Here is a 27,993-nt window from a genome sequence, read left to right on the forward strand (position 1 = left end):
GGCAGTTGCAGATGCGCGCAGCCGCTCCATTCATTTCTATGGGAGTCCTACAGATAGCCGAGTGCAGCGCTCACCTATCTCCAGAAGTCCCACAGAAATTAATGGGGTGGCCATGCACATGACTGTATGTACTGTATTTTGTAGCTCGCAAAATACATATGACGTCCTTGCGGACCTAACGCCTATTCTTGCCCGCAAAACAGTTATTTTTGTCGGGCGGCGGAAAAGACATATGGACGCGGACAGCGAACAGTGTACTGGCCGCATTTTTTGCAGCCCTGTTGAAAGGAATGGGTCTGAAAAAAATAAATAAAAAAATTTTTAAATATATGGATCAGATGGGTGCCAAAGTCATGTGAATAATACATTTTTTATTTTTTTGGCAGCATGTGGATGAAATTTCTTATCACGCAAATCTGTAGGGTATATGTCCTATCATTTCCCTCTATCTATGGAGCAGAGATGGCCAACCTCCACCAATCCCATAGTCTTTCTAGGAAGAGACAGCAAGCATGCCCCAACACCACTCAAAACTCTCTCGTTTTGGCAATTAAAGGGACTGTCCCATCTGGGACCACATAACATACCATAAAATGTCTGATAGGCGAGGGTCCCCACTACTATCTAGAAAACAGGGGCACATTGGGCCTGGACAGGAATGGTGTGGCGGCCAAAAATAGCTGAGCAGGCGCTATTCATGCTCTCCATTCATGGCAGGGCCCTGTTTTGGAGAGAGGTAGGGCTGCACCTATCGAACATTTATGGCTTATCCTGTGCATCTGCCATAGATGTACCAGATGGAAATAACCCTTTAAGTTAAAGATCTGGCCATCTATAGCTTGTGGCCTCAAATTCAGTTAAAGGGTCAATGGGATGGGCAGCCATATTGATTGTTATTTTGAATAAGCAGAGAGAGCAGAGCCTCTAGGTGTAACGGTAACGCCCCTGTTGCTCCTAGAGGCTCATTTGCATATAATAAAACATGCCGGCACATATGAACATGGGACCAACACAGATGTAGCCAATGTAGTCAGCCAGTGTTCTAGGTACAAAACTGCTGACAGATGCCCTTTAATACATGAATGCAGAGTAAAGCACAGAGGCCACGGTACCTTGAAGGGATGATTGTACTCAATTACAATGGAATTTTATTAAATATAAATTGATGCAATTAAAAGGGTTTTCTCATGCAGAAAACACGCTGTAGTGAAATTATCAGGAAAATTGCATGGCGACAGCGACAAAAAAAAAGGTCAAATCAAACCTGAAGCTGAATCCCCGACTCTCATACCTAAACAGCGTATTGGAAAAATAGCAAGCAATAAGCTAATTATGGGGGGCTCCCAACCCGCAGATGCCTTTATATGCTACGGCTATAAAGTGTGCAAGGGGCTATAAAGTTCTCAACCATACACAGAGATGTATGAATACGGCCACGCACATTTCTAGTGGACACTGACCATGCATCTAGTGAAGGACGGAGGTTTACTCCTTGAAAGAACGTTACAGAAATATCTTTTATCCAGCTATCAGATGAACACTTCCAACATGGCCGCTTCTCCTCACAGTCTGCTATATGGATTGTACCTTGTTAAACTTCACCCAACTAAGGATCCTTAGGGCTCGTGCACACGATGGTGATCAGAGTCTCCCGGGCCGACCGCGACAGCCTGACCCGACTGTATCATAGTAATTCATGTTACAGTCAGTTTGTATCTGATCGTGAAGTCGTGTGCATGAGCCCTTATGGGTGAAATGAGCCATTTTCACGATATGTAACGTTTAACCTGTCACGGCAAGAAGAAGTCAATAACCTACGAAGATCCATCTTCGCAAATTTCAAAGTTTTTGTGATCCATATTCTTGCAATGCAGGAAAAATAAATAAAGTGGATCTATGGGGTGTATTTTCCCGTAACTCCTTACCAAATCAGCGCGTTACATGTGTATTTTGCCGTGGTTTTACCCGATACATTGCAAGTTGTGAAAAACCCGCAGCATGAATTCAAATGGGGGAAGACTTGAAATCTGCACCGTAAAAATCCATCAGTGAAAAATGTAAAATTTCCACTGTAAAAATCTATTTTGCTGGCGCTGTAATACGCTGCAGATTTTACACAGTGGGAAACCTGCTGCATATCTGGCGGGTATGGACAGAGCCAGAACCTACAGCAAAAGAGCGATTGCAACTCTGGCAGACTCAAAGTGACCGTGTGACATTGTAAGACTACTTTCACACTAGCGTTTTTTGCAGATCCGTCATGGATCTGCAAAAACGCTTCCGTTACAATAATACAACCGCAGGCATCAGTCATGAACGGATCCGGTTGTATTATGTCTTCTATAGCCGTTTTCTATTGTGTCAGAGAAACACACATTGTGTGTCAGGACGGATCCATCTTGCTCCGCACATGGCAGAAAGAAAACCGCTGCAGGCAGAGTTTTGGTGTCCGCCTCCAGAGGTGAATAGGAACGGAACGGAGGCAAACTGATGCATTCGGAGCGGATCCTTTGCCATTCAGAATGCATTAGGGCAAAACTGATCAGTTTTGGACCGCTTGTGAGAGCCCTGAACGGATCTCAGAAACGGAAAGCCAAAACGCGAGTGTGAAAGTAGACTAATACACGGCGGTCCATTCATGTCAATTGGCGTTGTGTATTACATCACTCCAGCAACTACCGCTGTGAGGGGACTGAGCATCTGTAGCGATAACGGCCATCGATCAGGTAAAGGGCTCATTCTACAAAGCAGAAAAAAAAAAAAGTTGGGCATGTATTTGATGGACTCTGGAAGACTGCATTCACATGACAAGGAGCTTTACGGGTTTCTGCAGACAAAAGCAAACAAAGGAAATATTTCTCAGCAATTATGCAATCTGTGTACATGAAGGATTCCTCTGCAAAGCAATTAAACCAGCACTTTTCCCTTTTTTTGATTTTTCAGGATCCGCAGGTGTAAATGATTAGAAGAGAGAGAAAACAGATGTTCTGGAGACAGCGGTGAAACATTCAGAATATTCCTAAAAATGTGCCCTATATGCACAAATGTAGGGAGATCCAGCTTCGTGGTCGTATCCTGCGTTACACGCATTTTTTCCACTCTCTTTTCCGCGTGCAAAATCTGCAGCAAGGATACAGTACCAGCAAAGGTAATGAGATTTTCCAAAATCTTATGTAGGTAGTGCATTTTTTTTTTCTACATGGAAATTGACCTGCGGTGCAGATTTTGAAATCCACCGCCCGAGGGTCGTCTGTGCAGGTTTCAACTTTTTCGCCAGTCGCAGTTCTGAGATGGATTCTTACTGACAATGCACTGCTAAAATCTGAGGCCATCCCTTCAGCACCAATCACCCTAGACCAGGGATGTCCTGCTCATCGATCACTTGGCCTAGGGACAGCTCAGTCCCGTTCAAGTGAAGGGGGCTGAGCTGTGATACAAAGCATAGCTGCTATACAATGGACAGGGTGCCACAGCATTCTCAAAAAGCTGATCGGAGGGGGTCCCGGGTGTCAGACCCACACCAGATACTGATGACCTATCCTGAGGATAACCTGGACAGCCCCTTTAAGGAGGTGCACATCTCAATTTTGCTGCATCTGTGCAGGTCCATGCGCCAGATCTGAAAGCTACACCAGGAAGGGAGCACTGTAGATGTGTGGGGCCAGAGAGGCCCGGCAACGCACCTCCACTCCCTACCCAGACCACACCGGTGAATTTCTGATGACGACTGGTAATAAAGTCTCCCCTACTTGTAGAAAATACGGCTGGGGCTACACGAGGAGCTTGGGTGTGACAGCCGTCGTGCAACCCAAGGAACTTGCGATTCGACCCCATTCATTTCTGTGGCTGCACTGCGATCCTCGGCGGTGTAGCCTTCGTGTGTCAGAAGCTAGACCCCACTGTCTCTTCATTATTAGGGCTCATGCACATACCCATATATTTCTTCAGTGTACAATCTTTTTTTTTTTCACGAATAGCACACTGGCCCATTCATTTCTACATGGTCATGCACACATCTTTTTTTTTTTTTTTCTGTGTGCGCCCAAATAGTCAGCTCATTCTATTTGGGTCTGTTTTTGTAGATCAGAAAAGCCCTTTCTATTGATGGGGGTAAGAAGTTATCCATATTCTGCACATCTGCAGACTGAAATATGGACATGGTTGCGTGCATGAGGCCTGGGACCTTGATGGCACATATGTCCAAGCTCAGCAGTCAATCACAGAGAGGCACTCGTACATGTGTTATACAGTATCACAGCTACTCGTCCTGACAGATGCTCCGAGCCTTCTCCCGTAATCTTCTCATGTGTACTTACTGCCACGGACTGTAAGCTCTGAACTCTGACCCTCTAAATACTACTAGAAAAGTCAGACGTCCACAACGCCTCGTCTTGAGGACAAGTTATTTAGGAACACTATGCATGCACAATCCCAGTGCTCCCAGTATGCAGTGGTCCAAGATAGAACAACCAGTGAACCAGCAATAGGATCAGAAGTTACTTTGATGCCTACCACCTACCTAAGCTTTGCTTTGTACAGACCACAGCAATGGTTTGAGGAATAAGAAAGTTCAAAATGTCCCAGATCTCAATCTGATGGATCTGTAGGACATGCTGGAAAATGGAGACCACCCCTCAACAACTTACAGGAAAAAAAGGATCTGCGGCCAATTCCTTGGTGCCAGATACCATAGGACAGCTTCAGAGGTCTTGCGAGTCCTCGTCTTGACAAGCGTGATTATTTTTTTTTTGGTATTAGGCAGGTGGATTTAATATAATATGCTGCTCAGTTTAAGGGTATGTGACGTCACGTTCATTGGTCACGTGGCCTAGACGCAGCTCAGTACCATTCAAGTCAATGGGGCTGTGCTGCAATACAGAGCACAGCCACTATCCAATGGACAGCTGAGGTGCATTTAAATGGGCTCTCCAGGACTACAAAAAGATGGCTGCTTTCTTCCAAAAACAGCGCCACTGAGTTATTCAATAAATTGTATCTGTATAGCGCCACCTGCTGTTTGTTCTTTTTCTTATTTCTTTGTCCTGCTCACTGAGAAGGCCGCACATGCTCAGTTTCATCTTTCAACTGCCTCCTGAGCTGTGATAGGGAGAGCTGAGACACGCCCCCTGAGCTGTGATCAGGAGAGCATGGACACGCCCCCTGAGCTGTGATCGGGAGAGCTGAGACACGCCCCCTGAGCTGTGATCGGGAGAGCTGAGACACGCCCCCTGAGCTGTGATCGGGAGAGCTGAGACACGCCCCCTGAGCTGCAGCAGAAAGACACTCCCCTGAGCTGTCAGCTTGATATAAATCTAGCAGAGCAATGAATGGGGAGATCTCTGGATCCATGTGAGGTCCAGGGCCGATTCTAGCTTTGTTTGAAAGATTGTCATGTGCTATATTTTAATTTTTTACCCTATTTTTAGCATATAGAGCCCTTTACTTGTGCTGTTAGATCTCCACTAGCATGTCCTTAATGCACATGTGCCATAGCTAGGGATGCTTTTGTTTAGTTAGAAAAAAGTTAAAACTAGTGTAAATATGCTAATTAGGTCAGTAAGGCACCCAAGTGGCTGTTACCAGAGTTTTAGAAGCCCAGCACTGCCCATTCTGAAGTTTTTTTATTTAACCATTCAGAAGTAGCCCAGCAGCGCCCCGCATCCTCCAACTCCCCCGACGTCACATACTTGAAGCGCTATAATCTTACGCATGCAAAGTTCGTAACCAGAGGCTGACGTGAACCTACCCCTAAGGCCTCATGCACACGGTATGTATTTTGGTCCACAAACCATGGACCCACAAAATAGATACCTTTCATGTGCAATCTGCAATTATTTTTTTCACTCCTATCAATAAAAACTATTCTTGTCCGGGATAGAACATGTTCTATAATTTGCGGAACAGCCAAACGGATCCACAAAAAATAACCATGTGCATGGCCCCATAGAAATGAATGGGTAAACCGCAGAAAAACGTGGACAGCACACGGGTGTGGGGTGGACAGCAACGTGGTCGTGTGCATGAGGCCTTAATAGGGACTAGAGGGTTTCAAAAGCCTTCTGTGAGCCTACTAATGAAGAGGCACCTCTCCAACCCACCAACCTCAAATATCAGTCCATTCATTTACTGAATACTATACAACACGTAACCCTGGCTCTTCACCAATATCCACACACCACACCTACGTCATCACTCATCTGCCCCTGGCCTTCTCTGTACTACTATAAAAAGGTCTCTGAAATTAAATTCCCTTCATTGTGGCCTCCAGAACCTCTGCTCTCCACTTGAAACCCGAGCGCTCCATCCACAAGCTTGCAACTTGGCCTCAACTGCGGTTCCGGCTCTGCTGCCCCCAGCATCACAACAACGGTATAACTCCTATCTATTGTATATACCGGGGCTGGCCAACCTGCGGCCCTCCAGCTGTTGCAAAACTACAATTCCCACCATGCCCTGCTGTAGGCTGTCTGGGAGTTGTAGTTTTGCAACAGCTGGAGAGCCGCAGGTTGGCCAGCCCTGGTATATACCCTCATAGACCGTAAGCTCATACGGACCCTCCTTTTATGCCTAGTTTGCACAGTACCACCTTTTATCCTGCTAAACTATTGAGGTTTAGGCATAGGGTTGGTATAAGGCCAATTCCAGACGAGTGCGATTTCCCTTTGTGAACGCTGCTCCTGTGACCGGACTGCCCGGCATTATAATGATTTATAAGGCTGTGTGTCTCTGCCAGGCATAAGCTGTAATGAATTGTACTGACAGCACTATGGGAGTACAATTCAGTATAGCCGAGGTACGTCAGCAACACGCAGCATTGTAGATCATTATAATGCTGTGCGCATTATAGTGTCCAGTCTGGGAAATCATGCTCCCACACGGAGTGTGTTTCCCCACAGTGGGAAATGAATTGGAACCAGTTTTGACACTATATTTGCAAAATTGCATCTAACAAAACAGCAGTCTGGGAGAACGTAGCATGGCGGCTCGATTTGTAAAAACTGCATCAAAGCGGCCACATATAAATACTTCTTTATAGTAATACTTACCGTACACGCCCTCTAAATACACTCACTGCGTCACCTGAGCTGTCCCTGCATTGGAGGTGATCCCGTCCACATCGCTCATGAAGGTGGCAGTCATGAACCAATATGAACGCATCTCTGGCAGCCGGCTTTTCTGCACAGATGCCGACAGTGCCCCAAAGAGTTCAGCACATGCACAGGTACCGGACGGTCTAAGGGCGGGCAAAGAGGTGGCGTCATGGGTGAATCACCTTACAACTACCACCATGAGTGCTGTGGACTGGGTCCCTCCTGCTGCCGTCCATTGTTCACCCAGAAGGTCCAGAAGTGGCAGGGGGACATGAAATGCAGCGCAGCAGTATGCAATGGGGGTATTTAAAATTACCTTTGTCAGCAGTTCAGAAAATTGACTAGAAAATGGGCATCTCTTTTAAAGAGGGTTTCTGGGAGTACAATAATGATTATTTACCCTCAGGTCTGGTACCTCCCGTCCCCCCGATTAGTGGTTTGAAAGGGTCGCAGCTTACCACAGCGCCATACATTGTATAGTGGCTGCACTTTGAATTACAGCTGAGGCTTATTCACTTAAATAGGACTGAGCCATAGCCCATGCAACCAATGAAAAAAATAAAATAAAAACAGAACATGCTAAATTTTTTGCGGTGCAGAAGGATTGCAGACCCATTCAATCTGAACGAGTGTGCATCCGTCAGTGCCGGCCACACGAACTGCGCCCATGCATTGGGGACCACAATTTGCATTACCCAATGCACAGCATGGGTGGCACACGTTCGTGTGCATGAGCCCTAAAACTAGTAACAGATTCCCTTTAGACTCTGATCTGTAGGGGGTGTCAGGATTCGGACTCCAGCTAATCTGATGCTAACCTATCCAGAGGCTAGCCTTTAAAGCTTAGAGATTTCCAGACACTGTCCCTCTATATCCATCCAGTTGGAATGAGCATCTCCAGTTAGATCAGTATATGAATACTTGCACAGAAAGGCGAGCAAAAAAAAGTACGCCAGGCAACCAACGAGGCCAGCGAAGAAATGCAAGACTAGACATCAAGCAGTAAATCCTTCCAGACAAGCAGACCAGGCTCATCTCCATTCTAATGCTGGGAACCACATGTTGAGCGGTCTGGCGGGTTTCATGGCCCGCTATTCTCCTAAGGCTGGCAGATACAGCGGATCACTCCTAAAAAAAAAGCCTTCCCCGCCTTGCCCTACTTTCTACAGTCTGTGCAGCTGGAAAACATCAGAGAGCGCTCCTCGTTGTCGTGAATGAACAAAGACATTCAGCAAAGCAAAATCACCAAAACTGCTTCACATGTCACCGGAGATGTAAGCACGGAAATTTCAAATAGATTTGTACGGAAATCTTGGAAAACGTAGATTTACTAACTGAAGGGGCCACAGCGGTACTACAACACACCTCTGTACCAGTAACACATTTCCTAGTTGAGGTCTTCATGAGCTTTTGGCCTCTTGCACACAACCGTATGGCTTTTTCAGTATTTTGCGGTCCGCAAAAAATAAGGATGACGTCCGTTTTTTTTTGCGGATCCATTAAAATGAATGGTTCCATATACAGTCCATATATGGAACGCATCGAAGAAATCCCAGCAGTCGTGTCTTGATAGTATGATGTTTTTCCCTATAACAGCGTGCACAAGTTTATCCCTATAATTGGGGTTTCTTTTGCTGCATATCAGAGGTGAATTTTTGAATTCCTCAATCATGGGGTATGCCTTTCCCAGTAAGTGCCAATGCTTGCGTATGATATTATCAAACCTCTGATTATAGGGATGATGCTTGTGCACAAGTGCCAATCTAGATGGTTTTATGACCGCGGTTTTATTTGATTTATCCAATTCTTTTCTCGTTTCCCTCAAAGTGGAGGAAGGGTATCCTCCCATCTCCTCAAACCTGGTAGTCATCTCATTTATCCTAATTGCTTGTTCATTCTTCTCTGTTGATGAAGGCACGCTTGCCGAAACGAGTCCTGGGTGTAGGACATATCGATTTGATTTGGTGCATTAAAAAAACATCATACTATCAAGACACGACGGCTGGGATTTCTTCTATAGTATTAGTGGAGATTGCTCCTACCCCGAGCGGCGTGCACAGGGTGTGTGCTGGCTGATCCGTTTTTGTTCATATATGGAACGCAAACGGAAAAAAATATATAGACAGGTCAGGAGAGCTGAACGATCCTCTTTAAACACCTACATTACTGCAGCTTTCCATTAAACCCATTCCAGGAAGAATAACAGAGGACCACAGAGATCTAAGAAAATATATGTCAGCATTGTTATTTTGAGGGAAAACAAGCACTCTCAGGTTGACCGGTACTGATGATGTCATCAGTGTGTCCTTTCTGTATCTTCCCTGGTCCATATACCAGTAGAGGACACTGTCACATGAGCGCCGACCCTGAAAATCTCGTGCCTCAGAGAGTTCCGAGTAGCGGCGCAAGCACAGAGTCTCTGTTACCGCTACTGGAGTGGTGGCAGTGCATGTGCCAATACACTTTCGGGTAGCAGCGCATGGACAGTTGGTGCTTCCGAAAACGAGAGCCTTTGCGTTGCAAAATTGTCAGGGCCAGCCGAGTTGTCCAGCCCTGTCAATCAAGTATCTACAGCAGAGGGGACACCCCCCTCACAGGTATAGATCTCTGCTCGTTACCTATATATTCCCCCATCTATTGTGAGATTTTGACTGTGAACTGGAGGGTCACTAAAAAGCAGTCTCAGTATAGATTGTTATGAATAGCTAACTGGGACAGTTATCTATAAAAGTTATTAAATTAAAACACACTTTTTTGCTGAAATGGGGATTCCATTCACTACCTGAAAAACACAAGGGACATCCGCTATTCTGTAGAACCGAGGGGTTGGGGTGGTATATGTGTACAGGCAATGAAATATTCATACCTTTATTTTATCCAGAAAGTAATGAATAGTTCATTTGGAAGTACATGACCGGACAAGGCAGCCTGCTTTATATGAAGGCGGACGACCTAATTTTAGGGAGTTCATTTTTCAGTCCGGTTTAGGTCAGTCTCACACGACGGCTGACGGCTATATTTCCCGGACCGAACACTGCTCTTCTGACATGAACTCAAAGCCTCATCAAGGCTTATGGTGCTGTGAGTTCCTGCATCACCACAGGCCCACTGCCCTGTACTCATGGCATTTCATGTGTACAGTAGACCCATAAGTCATTACGATGTCAGAGGAACAGCGTTTGGCCCAGGAAATCTGGTTACAACATGTAGCGAGTTTCTTGTACCCAAGACACTTGTGTGAAGCTGGTGTGACACAGAGAGAGGTTTGGTCTGGGAAAACAGGTATTTTCCTCCCAGCATGTAGTGCTGAGCTGATTTACAGCCAGGTGAGGTCAAATACCGGACGGGATTTTAAATGCCGTTCCGGGTTTTAGCAGCACCTGGCTGTCCTTAAATAAGTAGCTAGGTTCAGAAGCCAGGTCTCTGCGTTGGGATCTGGGAGCCTTGTGTCTGGGCTTGCTACCTGTTTGGCGTGAAAACAGGTTGGTGCTGCTATGAGCAAAAACTCGGTGTAAATTACCACCAACACCACAAGGTGAATTTGTGTTTGAATATGACTGCTTGTTTTGTCACTTGCCTAAAGTGTGAATAAAACACTGAACTGTTTGATCCAAAGAACTTGTTGTTGCCTCTATACTGCGTCCGCTAATCCTGTCTACCAAAGCGAGTCCCCACAATTGGTGGAGGATGCGGGAAAGAGCAGTGAGGTTGGCATGAACGCCGATATTTTTGGTTTCTGCATTTTTCAGGCACGGTTGTATGTCGTACATTAAACCAGCTGTATTACAACCAGTGCCCCACGACAAAATGGAGGCCGTTGTGAAGGCCCTCATGGAGGCTAATCTGCAGCAGCGAGAGACAAACCTGCAGAAACATGAGGCTAATAAGATGCAGCAGGAGACCAGTTGCTGATTTAGGCAAGACTGGGCGTGAATGTGTTGGTCCGGGCCCAGCGGGAACATCAGTGGGGGTTTAAGCTGGCTGAGCCTGCGAGGACCCAGTATTATGGCTTAATCTACCTCTTGCAAAAGTGGCTACAGCCGGATGTGCCGAGTCCCCGGCTATGCTGGATAGACTATTAGCTGATATGTTCTGGATGGCTTTGCCATAACCTCTCCAGCACTGGATCGGTCAGGTGTCTCCTGGCGATGCCTTTGAGATGGTGGACCTGGTGGAACGCTATGAAGCTACCAGGATTCTGAGAGATCAGTCGGGAGGGAGGGGGGACTCAGCAAAACCCGGAAATCTCAACCACAGGCCGGGAGATTTGAGCCAATAAAACCCGCCCGGGATGTACCCACGACGGACTTGGCTCCGATAGTCTGCTGGCGGTGTCAGGAGCCTGGCCATGTAAGGGCTGACTGTCCCCATCCAGTTGAGCCCATGGACACCAACTATGGCTACCGTAAGTCGCTATATGCCAGGAAACTGTGTGCAACAGGCACCTCAGAGTCTCTAGATCACTTGTGCCAGGTGGAAGTGGGAGACACTCCGGCGGAGGCTCTGCTGGACTCAGGGAGCCTGGTGACCCTAGTAAGGGCTACCCTGGTGCGGTCCACCGAGTATACTGGCCGGAAAGTCGGGGTGATGTGCATCCACGGAGACTTAAAAGACTACCCCACCGTGCTGGTGTCTCTAACCACAGGGACTGGCAGATGAATCCACGAGGTGGCTGTTGCCACAAATCTGCATTATGAACTCATAATAGGGAGAGACTTCCCGGCACTGTGGCCTGCTATGAGAGTGACTGATGCCCATGAGACAGGAGAAACCAGAATGGCCCGGTTCAGGGGGGAAAACCAGAACCCTGGGAACCTGAGACCGAAGGGCCAGCGGTAGGGGTGACCGCCACTTCGGTGGAAGAGGGGGAGACAACCCCGCTAAGTGTGATGGTGGGAGACGTGGAGGACTTGCCGCCGGGTCCTGAATTGTTCTCAGACCTCCCTGGACGCACTTCCATGGTCCAGCATGACATTGTCACTGAGCCTCAGGCAAAAGTCTGATTAAAACCATACCGGGTACACGAAGATCGGCAACGAGCCATCTCGGAGGAGGTGCAGCTAATGTTACAGCTAGATGTCATTGAGGAGTCAAAAAGTGAGTGGGCCAGTCCTATAGTATTGATACCCAAGCCAGGCAGGACGTTGCGGTTTTGTAACGACTTTCGAAAACTTAACAATGTTTCCAAATTCGATGCGTATCCCATGCCCCGGGTGGATGAGCTCCTCGAGAGGTTAGGACAAGCCTGGTATTTTTCTATTTTGGACCTCACAAAAGGGTACTGGCAGGTGCCCTTAGCGGAGGCTGCCAAAGAGAAAAACTGCCTTCATCACGTCTGAGGGGCTGTATCAGTATAAGGTCTTACCCTTTGGTCTGCATGGCGCCCCCGCCACTTTTTTGCGACTAATGGACTTTGTGCTTCGTCCACATCGTCGGTACGCTTCGGCTTACCTGGACGATATTGTCATGCACAGTACCAACTGGAAAAGTCACCTACCCAAAGTGCAGACTGTAGTGGACTCCCTTCGGAAGGCTGGACTAACCGCCAACCCAAAAAAATTGTGCAATAGGGTAAGAAGAGACTAAGTACCTGGGGTTTGTCATTGGGCGCGGAGACATCAAACCCCAAGTGAACAAAATAGAGGCAATACGGAATTGGCCCCGACCTGTCACCACTAGGCAAATAAAGTCACTCCTGGGAATGGTTGGCTATTACATGAGGTTTGTTACCCGCTTTGCTACTCTAGCAGCGCCCTTGACAGGGCTCTTGAAGGGACACGAGTCAATGATGGTTCGCTGGGATGATCGGGTGGAAGAGGCTTTCTCCGCTTTGAAGTTGACCCTGTGCGGGTCCCCGGTTTTGGTGACGCCCGACTTCAAAAGGGAGTTTATAGTACAGACCGATGCCTCCGAAGTAGGCCTCGGTGCTATACGGTCTCAGGAAATCAACGAGCAGGAGCATCCCGTTGTCTTCCTCAGCCGTAAGCTCACCCCAGCTGAGACCCGGTATAGTATAGTGGAGAAAGAGTGCCTGGCTATCAAGTGGGCACTAGAATCTCTCCGCTATTATTTATTGGGGAGAAAATGACTGACCACTCCCCTCTCAAGTGGATGAGCCTGGCCAAGGACAGAAATGCCCGGGGAACCAGATGGTTTTTCTACCTACAAGACGAAGTTTTCGGTGGAACACAGGGCAGGCCGGTTACAGGGAAACGCGGATGCCGTGTCCCGGGTAAACTGTCTGGCGTGTGTTGACCCGCTCAGGGATGAACAAAGGTATGTGACAGTGAGAGGTTTGGTCTGGGAAAACAGGTATTTTCCTCCCAGCATGTGCTGATTTACAGCCAGGTGAGGTCAAATACCGGACTGGATATTAAATGCTGGTCTGGGTTTTGGCAGCACCTGGCTGTCCTTAAATAGGCAGCTGGGCTCAGAAGCCATGTCTCTGTGTTGGGATCTGGGAGCCTTGTGTCTGGATGAAGGCTTGCTACCCGTTTGGTGTGAAAACAGGTTGGTGCTGCTATCAGCAAGGACTCTGAGGCAGAATTTCCACATGGTGTGAATTACCAACACCGCAAGGTAACTTTTTGTTTGAATAGGACTGCTTGTTTTGTCACTTGCCTAAAGTGTGAATAAAACACTGAACTGTTTGATCCAAAGAACTTGTTGTTGCTTCTATACTGCGTCTGCTAATCCGGTCTACCAGAGCGAGTCGCCACACTGGCCTTACACAGTGTGGCCAGTAACTGTGGTTTTCAGACCTTTTTGATAGTGGAAGCATGCAGCAAGTGATAATTGCATGGAAGAACTTCAAGGAACACATCGTAAAACTCATAAGGGTTCCTCGTGCTAGTCTATAAACACTTGGATTGCTTGTGGCTTGGACCTAACACTTTGCTGACTAGCAATATTGAGCTTTCAGTGAAATTCTAGCAAGGGCATCTCATCTGCTACATACTGGTATAGGAAACTACTACATGCATGTGTGCGAGCCACTGTGCCAAGCAAACCATAAGCACCAGCAGTGCTATACAGATATGGAAAGACACCATGTAGATGTATATGAAAGGCAGGAGGAACAGAAAACTGCTAATTATAGGATATAGTTTTCTAGCAGAAAGGAAACTCCTTCTTAGCTGGGCCTGGTACGCCCTTTGAAAAGCCACAACATGACACTTAAACGATGCAGAGTGGTAGTACCGGTGCTCCTGGTGACCTCAGAGAACAACAGATTATGTCTATCACATTACATACTTTTGCAAAAGCTCCTTAATCCCTGAGCACCTTTCATAGGTCAGGTTTCCCCCTCACAGGATTTAAATATAACTGCACGAAGTCTACACCAAGATTTGTGTATGAAGAGCATTCATGAATGAGTGCGACTCATTGTCTAAGAGAACAGGGGACAGAGCGACAACTGTTTGCAGTTCCTGCCATTTTGCTCTTGTGATTTATATTTAAAAGAGGTGCCCTGGTTTCATAATTACAATATTTTTAATCTGCCCAGAGTACCCCAAACACTGAATATTGTTGCCGAATATATCTCTTCATGTCAGCACTTTCCTTCCCTTCTTCTTGGCATCACTGCATCCTGGCAAGATGTTTACATGCAGAACTTCCTGTTTTCAGCCTCTTCCTGCTGGGTTTTCTAACCAATCCCAGCAAGCTTTGTTTTTCAAAATTTGCTCTTCCTGCTAAACTGTTCCCTCTCAAGTAGTCTAGACGGAGCAAGTCCTGTGAAATTTCACAGAGCAAAGCATGCTGGGTTAAAGGGGTTGTCTAGTTTCAGAGCTGAACCCGGACATAACCCCTTCAGCCCCTATGAGTGGAGTACCGGAGGATTTTATGCTACAATGATGACTTGAAGGAAACCACAGAAATAAGATAATAATGCACTTAGTAAAGTAGATGCAAGCATTATATATGGACAAAGTCCTCACTCTGATATGATAATATCTGAGACACAGTCAATGTATTTTGATCAAAACACATCTAAGCCTGCCTACCAAGCGCCAAGGTGGTCTCAGGTCAGGCGGGTCCTACGCTAAACCTACCTAAGCCATTGGGCTTCTATGTTCAGGAGCGCAGACGCCGCACATATGGTGTGCTGCTCCTAGTCACCTCCATGTGCATCAAGCAACCAATGGGAGGAGGAGCAAGCACACCTATATGTACCACCTAATCAAGGAGCAGGTCAGAGATATTTCTCTCACACAGTATGGGTATATGTAAAAATACACCCCAAAACACATTGCCCTACTTCTCCTGAGTACGGCGATATCACATGTGACACTTTTTTGCAGCCTAGGTGCACAAAGGATCCCAAATTCCCATGAGTACCTTTAGGATTTCACAGGGCATTTTTTACGCATTTGGATTCCAAACTACTTCTCACGCATTAGGGCCCCTAAAAACCAGGGCAGTATAAATAACTTGTGACAAAAAATAAAATTTTACATGAACTCGCCATGCCCCTCACGAAATACCTTGGGGTGTCTTTCCAAAATGGGGTCACTTGTGGGGTATTTATACTGCCCTGGTATTTTAGGGGCCCTAAAGCGTGAGAAGTAGTTTGGAATAAACACGTGACTCCATTTTGGAAAGAAGACACCCCAAGGTATTCCGTGAGGGGCATGGCGAGTTCATAGAAGATAATTTTTTTGGCACAAGTTAGCAGAAATTCCCACAAAGTCTCCCTTTCCGCTAACTTGTGACAAAAAGTTCAATCTTTCATGGACTCAATATCCCCCTCAGCGAAAGTCTTCTTTCCAAAATGGGGTCATTTGTGGGGTGTTTGTACTGCCCTGGCATTTGAGGGTCTCCGCAATCATTACATGTATGGCCAGCATTAGGAGTTTCTGCTATTCTCCTTAGGCCTCATGCACACGACCGTTGTTTGGGTCCGCATCCGAGCCACCGTTTTGGCGGCTCGGATGCGGACCCATTCATTTCAATAAGGCCGCAAAAGATGCGGACAGCACTCCGTGTGCTGTCCGCATCCGTGGCTCCGTTCCGCAGCCCCGCTAAAAAAAATATATAACATGTCCTATTCTTCTCCGCGCTTTGTGGACAAGAATAGGCATTTATATTGCCGGCACCCGTTCCGCAAATTGCAGAAGTCAACACGGGCGCCTTCCGTTTTTTGCGCAAAAAACGGCACGGTCGTGTGCACGAGGCCTTATATTGAGCATACGGGTAATGAGATTTTTTTTTCCCGTTCAGCCTCTGGGCTGAAAGAAAAAATGAACCGCACAGATTTCTTCATTCGCATCGATCAATGTGGATGAAAAAATCTCTGCCAAAAAATGTGCAAAAAAAAAAAAAAAGCTGCGATCGCTAATAAAGATCCAAAAAGCTCAAAAGTGATCTTTATAGAGCCGCAGCGATTTTACAGTGTTTTTGCAGTGATCAGAAAAAAAAAACATTTCTGGTCACTGCGGTGGGGCGGACTAAACGCAAGTGTGCGCACAAGATCAGGCCTGATCGGGCGAACACTGCGTTTTTTGTAGAGCCTAAGGTGACCCTAATCAGGGCTCCAGATGGCGACCAAAATGGTCGCCAATGCGACTTAGAATTTACAAATGGTGACAAGACTTTTTAGTCTTGTCGCCATTTGCGACTAGACCCGCCGCCGCAGCTCTGCTCAATACAGCGGTGATGATCCGTTCTCAGCAGCGCAGGAGGAGTCTCTCCCTCCCCCCTGTGCTGCTGCCCCCGCCGCTGCCAATAAGAAGAGGCAGGAGGAGGAGGGGCTGTGGCCACTGCGCCACCAATGAAGAAAACTGAGCTGTAATACAAATACAGGAGGCGGGTGCTGGAATCAAATAGCCGGCACCCGACCTCTGTGACAGGGGGCTGCGATCAGCTGCAGTTGAGTTAACCCTTCAGGTGCGGTACCTGAGGGGTTAATTGTAGCTGATCGCAGCTCCCTGTCACAAAGGTCGGGTGCCGGCTATTTGATTCCGGCACCCGCCTCCTGTATTTGTATAAGAAACGTCGGTGGCACAGTGCACCCCCCCCAAATACAGGAGGCGGGTTAGGGTTGAGTAAATTATTTTTTTATTTTTTAACCCTCATTGGCACTGCCCACTGCGCCACCAATGTTTATTATATTGGGGGGGGGCACACTGCGCCACCAATGTTTATTATATTGGGTTAATGGGGGGGCGCACTGCGCCACCAATGTTTATTATATTGGGTTAATGGGGGGGCGCACTGCGCCACCAATGTTTATTATACTGGGGTGTTGGGGGGGCGCACTGCGCCACCAATGTTTATTATGCTGGGGTGATGGGGGGGCGCACTGCGCCACCAATGTTTATTATGCTGGGGTGATGGGGGGGCGCACTGCGCCACCAATGTTTATTATATTGACCTTCTACTGTACATTCTGTATTCAGAATGCTATTACTTTCCCTTATAACCATGTTATAAAGGGAAAATAATACAGTGAATAGACTTTCATCCTAGGAACCATGCGTGAAAATCGCACCGCATCCGCACTTGCTTGCGATTTTCACACAGGCCCATTAACTTCTATGGGGCCTGCGTTGCGTGAAAAACGCACAACAGAGCATGCTGCGATTTTCACGCAACGCACAAGTGATGTGTGAAAATCACCGCTCATGTGCACAGCCCCATAGAAGTGAATGGGTCCGGATTTAGTGCGGGTGCATTCCGGTATTTTGAATGCCGGATCTGGCACTAATACATTCCTATGGGGAAAAATGCTGGATCCGGCATTCAGGCAAATCTTCATTTTTTTTTTCGCCGGAGATAAAACCATAGCATGCTGCGGTTTTATCTTTTGCCTGATCAGTCAAAATGACTGAACTGAAGACATCCTGATGCATCCTGAACGGATTACTCTCCATTCAGAATGCATGGGGATATGCCTGATCAGTTCTTTTCTGGTATAGAGCCCCTAGGACGGAACTCTATGCCGGAAAAGAATAACGCTAGTGTGAAAGTACCCTAAAATATTACGTTTAAATCCCCCCTTTCCCAATTTTACATATAAAATATATAAACAATAAATAAATAAACATATTACACAGCGCTGTCCAAACTATTAAATTATTCAAAAATATCTCCTATGTGGTGAGCATTCACCATTTTTTAGTCAACTTGTCACCCCAAAAAATAGGATAGGACTGTTCTATTATGGGCCGAATGTTTCATAAAATGCAAAATGCACGTGGCTTTTTTGTTTTTTTTTGCGCGGTATTGAGTATCGCAATACTTTATGGTGACGAAAGCGAATCAAAATTTTGGTTTCAAAACAACCCTACGCCGATCTGATCGGCGTAGCGTTGTCACAATACCAAAATTTTGATTCAGTTTCGATTTGGCGACTAAAAATTTGATTTGGCTCCTAAATTTTTCAGTTCAGAAGCCAATGGCTACTAGGTATTTTTTTTAGGCTGGAGCACTGCTAATGTACTGATATAGATCTGATTGCGATCAGTCTTGATCACTTACAGATACTATATAGTACTAGTGCTGATTAGCGACAACGATGACGCTAATCAGTGACTGCGGTGGGCACTAACGACCTAACAAGTGGCTAACTAACTGGCGGTGATAAGGGACCCTTAGGCCCTATTCACACGTCCGCAATTCTGTTCCGCATTTTGCGGAACATAATTGCGGACCCATTCATTTCTATGAGGACAGACTTTGTCCCGCTCTGATCCGGAATTGCGGATCTGCACTTCCGGGTTCGCACTCCCATTCCGCAAAAATATAGAACATGTCCTATTCTTGTCCGCAATTGCGGACAAGAAAAGGCATTTTCTATATAGTTCTGGCAATGTGCGGATCCGCAAAATACATTGCCGGTGTCTGTGTTTTGCGGATCCGCAAAACACATACGGACGTCTGAATGGAGCCTTACAGGGGGGTGATCAGGGAGTCTATATGGGGTGATCAGAGGTTAATAAGTGACAGGGGGGGGGAGGGGGTGTGGTGTAGTGTAGTGGTGCTTGGTGCTACTTACAGAGCTGCCTGTGTCCTCTGGTGGTGGATCCAAGCAAAAGGGACCACCAGAGGACCAGGTAGCAGGTTAACAAAACAGCGTCTAATATACCTTTCTGATGTTAAAAAATAAATAAATAAATAAATAAATAAATAAAAAAAATAAAAAATCGCATCTACAGCCTGCCAGCGAATGATTGCCGCTGGCAGGCTGTAGATCAACTTGCTTACCTTGCAATCCTGTGAACGCCCGTTCACAGGAAATCTCGCGTCAAGACGCGCCGATGCGTCCAGGAGGAATAACCCGGCCGCCCGCAGGACGCATCCCTGCGTTAGGCGGTCGGGAGGTGGTTAAAAATTGTGCCTTTCAAATTGCACATTTTGCTGTAGTCTAATTTTCAGTAATTGAGGAGAAAGTGGTTTTAGAAATTAGTGAATGTCCGAGTTTGTGGACCATATTGTTTGACAGTGGGTGTGGAATTACTGGGCCAACCAAACATTTGTCTTGCGGCGACTCCTAAGGACGTTATCTAGGCAGTGCCCTGCTTTTGCCCTTTAACAATACAGGGATTTGGACTTTGCTGCAGGAGAATCGACCTCTGTTTGGTTGACACCTGACCCAAGGGGATGCAGAGCACCAGGGAATTAGGCAAAGCCTTAGTCAGAGACAGGTCAAAGTCAGCGCAGGCAGAGTACACACAATCCAATAAACAGTCCAAGGGCAGATCGGCCAGTACGGAGATCAGCTAGCAAAGGGTCAAATCCAGAAAACAGGCAGAAGCCAGTAAACAGGCAGACGAAAGTAAAACAGCACACCTAGCAGGACTAGGAACCTATTGGTCAGGCACCATCACACAGGGGAATATGCCTAGAGTACCCAAAGGTGGGCAGCCACTGGCTTGTGTAAATTAGGGTGTTCACGCTCTAGACGGAGCGAGCGCATGGACGTGCCTTACAACGTTGCCTGCAAGCAGATCACAGCCTGTGTGGCGGGATAGAGCAACCCCGTGGGTTGGGCCTGCTGGGAAGAAGGGGAAAGCGGGTCCAAGCTGTCGAGACACAGAAGACCAGAGCAAGTGAAGAGAGCAGTGGCCAGGAGCTGCGGTAATACACGTATGATCTACCGACACGTCTGTACGTTATGTCAGAACACCAGTATTCAGTACACTTCCCCTTTAATATCACAGTAATAACACTAGCAGTGATACTGTACCACTTATGTCCTCCTCCCACACAACAGCTGTGAAAAGCACAAAATAACAGGATGAAAAGGAAAGTATAGATCACGTGTCAGCGGAGGTGACAGGGTAATAACCCTGCGTGTTTATCTGTGCAGCACATACGTGGGTACGGTACTGCCCGACGCCGCGCTCTATTCACCTGCGGAGACGGCACAAAACATCACACAAACCTCAAAGTTGTGCACCTCAATGAAATCAGTGCTTTACAAAAAATGTAGCATATAAACATTTTGGGGCACATGTATCAAAAGTCACAATTCTCCACCGTTCTTGGAGGGAGCTTAGCGGAAGGGGCGTGCCAACTCAGCCGGCGATAATTACAATAATTTACACCCAAAAACTGTCAAAACTATAGCCGACATCTACATGAGCTCATTGCGGGCACAGATTCCAGTGTGTGAATTTGGCAAATCTTACTATGGCCAGGCTTTAGTAAAGGTCTGTCAAATCCACACTGGCTGCAGTGTAAAGTATGAGGGAAGGGGTTTAACAGCAAAGCGAGCCTTGCTTAGAACAGCGATGGATTTTCTAACTACCACAGACTTCTAACGGACAATGCAGTGACGGAAGGATCACAGGGCATCGCTGTGCTTTGTCCGGGCTACAGATATTGATGACCGATAATCAATATCAGATATTTAGGGGGTCCAATACCCCGCACTCTCAATGATCGGCTGTTACAGGCAGCCAGAAACAATACTGGGAACAGAGTGTGAGCAGGAGGTTCTGTACACTGTCGTTTCCAGCCCATTGCAGTTTACTTCCCAGTCACTTGAGCTGCAGTACCCCAGCACGGCCACTACGCCCTGTACGGAGTTGTGCTGCGTACACGGTAAACGTTTCGGCGCTCTGGCTGCATGGACCCCCATCGATCTGATATTGGTGACCTATCCCGAGGATAAGTCAATGTCTGTAACACAGAGAACCCCTTTAAAATCACTCAGTATCAAAAGGAAATAAGCCAACACGGACATGTAATCTCAGTATGGAGGGTAGGCAAGTAGTTTACAAAACCACGGCAAAAACTATCCACTGACGGCCACTTCTAGGCGGTATTCAGACATGGCAGTAAATAACTTCACCGCAGGGGAAGGCTACAAAATCCCATTTACACCCAGTGGTTTCTGCTGCATGGTTACCAGCAGGGGAGAAAGTACCCTGTCAGAGCAGAGGGCAGAGAGAGCAGAGCCTCTAGGTGTAATGGTAACGCCCCCGTTGCTCCTAGAGGCTCATTTACATATAATAAAACATCACTTTTCTCAGCAATGCGGGCACATATGAACATGGGACCAACACAGATGTCTTCAGCTGCCAAGCGCACATGGAACAGGTCAGCCAGTGTCATAGGTACAAATCTGCTGACAGATGCCCTGTAAAAAGATACCCAGTCTGTTATCCATGATCAACCAGTACTGGAAATGAACTGGTTGTTTCTGCAATAGGAAGGAAGCGGTCGGCATCCAGTCAGCCACGTCCTCTTCTGAGGTAATCTCACCGCTCCATTTCCTTCCCAGTGAAACTATAAAGGAAGGCAATAAGTGGATGGACAACATACAATGGTCACAGGGCACAACACTAAAAAGTGCAATCGTTACGCCATATCCTATTCTCGGACCACTGCCTGCAGCAGAACACAGGAGGAGCTCAGCCATGTTCATATGCAAGAATGGACAAACGTCCCTAAACTAGCAGCCTGGTCCTCCACTCCAGGAGTAACTTTTCTGCTGGGACACCAACAAAATATCAGAGAGATAACGTGACCACAGCAATGGCCACATCTGGTTATGGCCAGCGATTGGCTGCAGCGGTCACGTGCACTCTCCTCCCCCCCCCCCCCCCCCATACCCATGGAGCGATTGGAGTCTAATTCCAGCAGCGGGGATCAGGTAAGTACGATCACCACTGCAGGTTGGTCACGTTGGGAGGTGAATCGACTTATATCTTCAGTGCTTATTATTGGCCTGGCATCGGTCTGTGTAAGAGGATCCTTAAAGTGGCACTCCATTATTGCCACATCTGACCGGAACAGTTGATTTTCAGGGGTGTGAGGTGTCAGACCTCGATCAGGTATTGATGACCTATCCTAAGCCTAGGCAATCAACAGTAAAATCCTGGAGTATCCCTTTAAAAGGGCGTTTGTTTATTTTGATGACCCATCATCTGGCTGCCTACTCCTCACCAAGCACAGAGCCGTACATTATATAGCGCCTGTGCCTAGTATTGCGTTCAGCCTCATTCACTTGAATGGGGTGGAGTTGCTCCTAGGCCACGTGACACTCGATAGTGTCGTCACTCAGCCTGGGAAAAGCAGGGAGAAGGCCGTGGTGCTCACAAAAGCGCCAGTGCCTTCTTAAGGCTACTTTCACACTAGCGGCACGGACCTCCGGCAGGCTGCTCCGTCGGGTGAACAGCCTGACGGATCCGTACTGCCACTAGTGACCGCGTGCCCCCTGACTGCCGCTCCGTCCCCATTGACTATAATGGGGGCGGGGGCGGAGTTCCCGGCGAGAGGCTTTTATTCCGGAAAAAGTGCCTCCGCCCCTATTATAGTCAATGGGGACGGAGCGGCAGTCTGGGGGCACACGTCACTAGCGGCAGGACGGATCCGACAGGCTGTTCACCCGACGGAGCAGCCTGCCGGAGGTCCGTGCCGCTAGTGTGAAAGTAGCCTAAACAGCTGATCGGTGGGGGTCCCAGATGTCGGACCCTCACCGATCAGATACTGATGACCTATCCTCTGGAAAATCCCCTGTACGTCGTGTGCCTTTAGACAGTTGTAATCACGCTGTACCACAAATCATATCAGCTACATCATGGCAGTGTGTTGCATCCCCCGCCTTTGCACCTCAGATAACACAATGTACCAGTACATTATTTTTGGTTGCACAAACTGGTCTGGAGGCATCTACTGCATGTAGGCTGCCACCCAAAACCAAATGTATCCCCTAGCGAGAAGGGTCTATGCGGTGTCTCGAGTACAGGCTTCCACTAGACCGACGGTCACACAGCCCAGTTTTGGGTCTTTTTTTTTTTGTCAAAGCGAGGAAAGACCACAGCAAAAACTTTTACAAAGCTATACCCGTATCCATGGTGCCCGTTTCTGCACCTTAAGGGTCCATTCACACGTCCGCAAAATGGGTCCGGATCTGTTCCGCATTTCTATTTAAAGTGTCGGCCATGTGCGTTCCGCAAAATGCAGAACGCACATGGCCTGTGACCGTTTTGCGGACATGTGAATGGACCCTAATGCTGCACAGTAAATGGCCGCGCACATTATTCTGATTTTATCGACACATTTCCCGTGGCCTAAAGGCAAGCACATTCACTTATGAGCTCAGATAGGCCCTTAATAAAAAACAGTAATGTGTCCTGTGCCTTTTATTGGAAGTAAACCATTAACTCTGGACCTGCATGTGTTTTAGTTTAATGGGTTTGCCCTTGGAGATTTTTGTAGCATTCGACTGAAGAAATTTTCTGGACAAATTCACACATAATAATACAAGAATGCTGAACGTGTGCCCTCTCCCCTCGGTGCATACCAGCACCATTTATACCCACCGCTGGCACATTCAGCCAGCAGTGCTACAATAAAAAGGGGGTGTCCCATGAAGACGACCCCTGGCCCATATGCTCAATTAGGACATGTGCACGCCATAGAAGCTGCACCCCCCCTGCCCTTTTTAGAGACTCCGTACGAGGGTCTACTGTTTGGGCAGACTCGAAGCAGCTGTATTAGGGCTCATGCACAAGACTGGTGGGCGCTTTGCGGTCCGCAAACTGCAGATCCACAAAACACGGATAGTGGCTGCGTGCCTTCCACATTTTGCGGAACGGAAGGGCCAGTCCCTAATAGAACAGTCCTATCACTGTCCATAATGTGGACATTAATATTTTTTTTCCAGAACGGCCATGTAGACACAGTAATTTCCATTTTTTTGCGGCCCCAATGAAGTGAATGGTTCCGCATACAGGCTGCAAAAAAACGGACAGGGAAAAAAAAAAAAACAATTTGTGGACTGCGTTTTACAAAGGGTCGTAGTACCCCTCAAAGAACGGGATTTGGACAATGAGCTAAAACTGGGAGAGGTCAGTTGTGTTAAATAGACACTCCAAATACCAATCAAAGCTTACAACTAAGGGGGAAATTTATCGTCTCCCTTGCGCCTGAAAAGTCGCCACTCAGCTTTTTCGCCGCCCTCGCCACTTTCCTTAAATGAGACATGGCAAGGGTGGCGTGACCAGCCTCCCCAAAAAAAATTATCTTCCTTTACACCAGCTTTCTGTTGCCAATGAAGCCAGAAATACACACCTGCTCTGAGCTGTCAAATAGATTTCTGCTTAAAGGGGTTCTCCGGAAATTAAGAAAATGAAAATACTTAAATAATACTTTATTATAAATATATTCCCAAATACCTTTCATTAGTTATAATGGCTCGTTTTGTCTAGGGAGAAATGATTAGAACAAAAAGTCCGCTGTCCTATTAGAACACACAGAACCTGTCCTAATCACACAGCAGGACAAGTTACTTCACCAGAATTAGCCACAGTGCTGCCTCCTCCTCCTCTCTGCTCGTCAGGGATTATGATCCTGAATACAGTTTAATATGATACTTAGCTGAATCTTTGTGGGAATGGAGTTCATGAGGAGACATGAAGTACAGAAAGAATAGACAGGATAGACTGTGGTAATGGAGACTGCATACAAGAGCTGCTGCTTATTAGCCACATCTGCTCATGAACTCAATTTCAGCAGAGATTCAGCTAAAGATCTTATCTATATTCAGGATCATAATCCCTGACAAGCAGAGAGATGGATGAGGCAGCTCTTTACCTCAGTGTTGTGAAGTAAAACGAGCCATTATAACTAATGAAAGGTATTTGGGAATATATTTACACTGCGTGCAGAATTATTAGGCAAATGAGTATTTTGACCACATCATCCTCTTTATGCATGTTGTCTTACTCCAAGCTGTATAGGCTCGAAAGCCTACTACCAATTAAGCATATTAGGTGATGTGCATCTCTGTAATGAGAAGGGGTGTGGTCTAATGACATCAACACCCTATATTAGGTGTGCATAATTATTAGGCAACTTCCTTTCCTTTGGCAAAATGGGTCAAAAGAAGGACTTGACAGGCTCAGAAAAGTCAAAAATAGTGAGATATCTTGCAGAGGGATGCAGCACTCTTAAAATTGCAAAGCTTCTGAAGCGTGATCATCAAACAATCAAGCGTTTCATTCAAAATAGTCAACAGGGTCGCAAGAAGCGTGTGGAAAAACCAAGGCGCAAAATAACTGCCCATGAACTGAGAAAAGTCAAGCGTGCAGCTGCCAAGATGCCACTTGCCACCAGTTTGGCCATATTTCAGAGCTGCAACATCACTGGAGTGCCCAAAAGCACAAGGTGTGCAATACTCAGAGACATGGCCAAGGTAAGAAAGGCTGAAAGACGACCACCACTGAACAAGACACACAAGCTGAAACGTCAAGACTGGGCCAAGAAATATCTCAAGACTGATTTTTCTAAGGTTTTATGGACTGATGGGTCTTGATGGGCCAGATGGATGGGCCCGTGGCTGGATTGGTAAAGGGCAGAGAGCTCCAGTCCGACTCAGACGCCAGCAAGGTGGAGGTGGAGTACTGGTTTGGGCTGGTATCATCAAAGATGAGCTTGTGGGGCCTTTTCGGGTTGAGGATGGAGTCAAGCTCAACTCCCAGTCCTACTGCCAGTTTCTGGAAGACACCTTCTTCAAGCAGTGGTACAGGAAGAAGTCTGCATCCTTCAAGAAAAACATGATTTTCATGCAGGACAATGCTCCATCACACGCGTCCAAGTACTCCACAGCGTGGCTGGCAAGAAAGGGTATAAAAGAAGAAAATCTAATGACATGGCCTCCTTGTTCACCTGATCTAAACCCCATTGAGAACCTGTGATCCATCATTAAATGTGAGATTTACAAGGAGGGAAAACAGTACACCTCTCTGAACAGTGTCTGGGAGGCTGTGGTTGTTGCTGCACGCAATGTTAATGGTGAACAGATCAAAACACTGACAGAATCCATGGATGGCAGGCTTTTGAGTGTCCTTGCAAAGAAAGGTGGCTATATTGGTCACTGATTTGTTTTTGAATGTCAGAAATGTATATTTGTGAATGTTGAGATGTTATATTGGTTTCACTGGTAAAAATAAATAATTGAAATGGGTATATATTTGTTTTTGTTAAGTTGCCTAATAATTATGCACAGTAATAGTCACCTGCACACACAGATATCCCCCTAAAATAGCTAAAACTAAAAACAAACTAAAAACTACTTCCAAAAATATTCAGCTTTGATATTCATGAGTTTTTTGGGTTCATTGAGAACATGGTTGTTGTTCAATAATAAAATGAATCCTCAAAAATACAACTTGCCTAATAATTCTGCACTCCCTGTATAATGAAGTAAATATTTAAGTATTTTCATTTTCTTAATTCCTGGAGAACCCCTTTAAGCGCACGAACTGCCAGAGGCTGCGCGTAATTTATGACGAGGCGTGCACAGAAAGCGCTGGTCTTGATAAATCTCCCCCAAAGTGTCTTATGATCAGTTTACCTACAGCATTATCACTCACAGATAAAACGTACAAATGGCACAATACGTGAAGCCTGCACAATCCATAGATGTGAACATGGACCCATGTTGTATTGGTAGGTATGTGGTAAAAAGTAAAAATCCTCCATATACTGTACACAGTCATTGATAGAAATGTTGAATTGCTGCAAAACCCAGCATGCAGTTATAGAGACTGGGTCTTGACACTTTCACTGCTGCGCCTTGTCAATCAATGTGCTGAGCCTCTAGGTGTAATGGTAACGCCCCCGTTGCTCCTAGATGCTCATTTGCATATAATAAAACATTTTTCTCAGCAATGCGGACACATGTGAACATGGGACCAACACAGATGTCTTCAGCTTCCAAGAGCACATGTAACAGGTCAGCCAGTGTCATGGGGACAAATCTGACAGATGGCCTTTAAGAACGACGTTTCATAAGGGTACTTTCACACTAGCGTTTTTCTTTTCCGGCACTGAGTTCAGCCACAAGGGCTCTATACCGGAAAAGAACTGATCAGGTATATCCCCATGCATTCTGAATGGAGAGCAATCCGTTCAGGATGCATCAGGATGTCTTTAGTTCAGTCTTTTTGACTGTTCAGGACGGAGATAATACCGCAGCATGCTACAGTTTTATCTCTGGCAAAAAAAAAACAGAAGACTTGCCTGAATGCCGGATCCGGCATTCAAAATTTGTTGCATCGAGGAATCGTTTGTGTCATGTGACCACGGAGCGGGAGTGAAGTGTTTGCTATTAACTTACCGCTCCGTGGTCACCCGCCGGCCCACACCACACTGCACTGGATCCTGACACAGTCAGGTCATAGTGCACGTAAGCACGCACTATGACCTGACGCTGTGTGACGTCAGGATCCAGTGCAGCGCGCGGAGAAGAGGAAGAGCTGTGGACCGGCGCCCCTACAGGAAAGTATTTTTCACTGGCGCTGGGGACATGGCACTGAAGGGGGACAGCTGGCAATGGATGGCATGGAGGGGCAAATGGGAGTGGGGGCATGGCACTGAAGGGGGACAGCTGGCAATGGATGGCATGGAGGGGCACTGGATGGGATAGTGGAGCTGAAGGCACTGG

General features: G+C 46.8%; 1 protein-coding gene across 8 annotated transcripts in view; it reads right to left on the bottom strand.

Annotated features, from left to right (window-relative positions):
• ADD1 (adducin 1) overlaps positions 1-27,993 on the bottom strand; it is a 96,116-nt gene that overhangs the window by 57,492 nt on the left and 10,631 nt on the right. The window lies entirely within an intron of this gene.

Source organism: Bufo bufo, chromosome 2 (genome assembly GCF_905171765.1).
Source record: "Bufo bufo chromosome 2, aBufBuf1.1, whole genome shotgun sequence".
Lineage (NCBI taxonomy): Eukaryota > Metazoa > Chordata > Amphibia > Anura > Bufonidae > Bufo > Bufo bufo.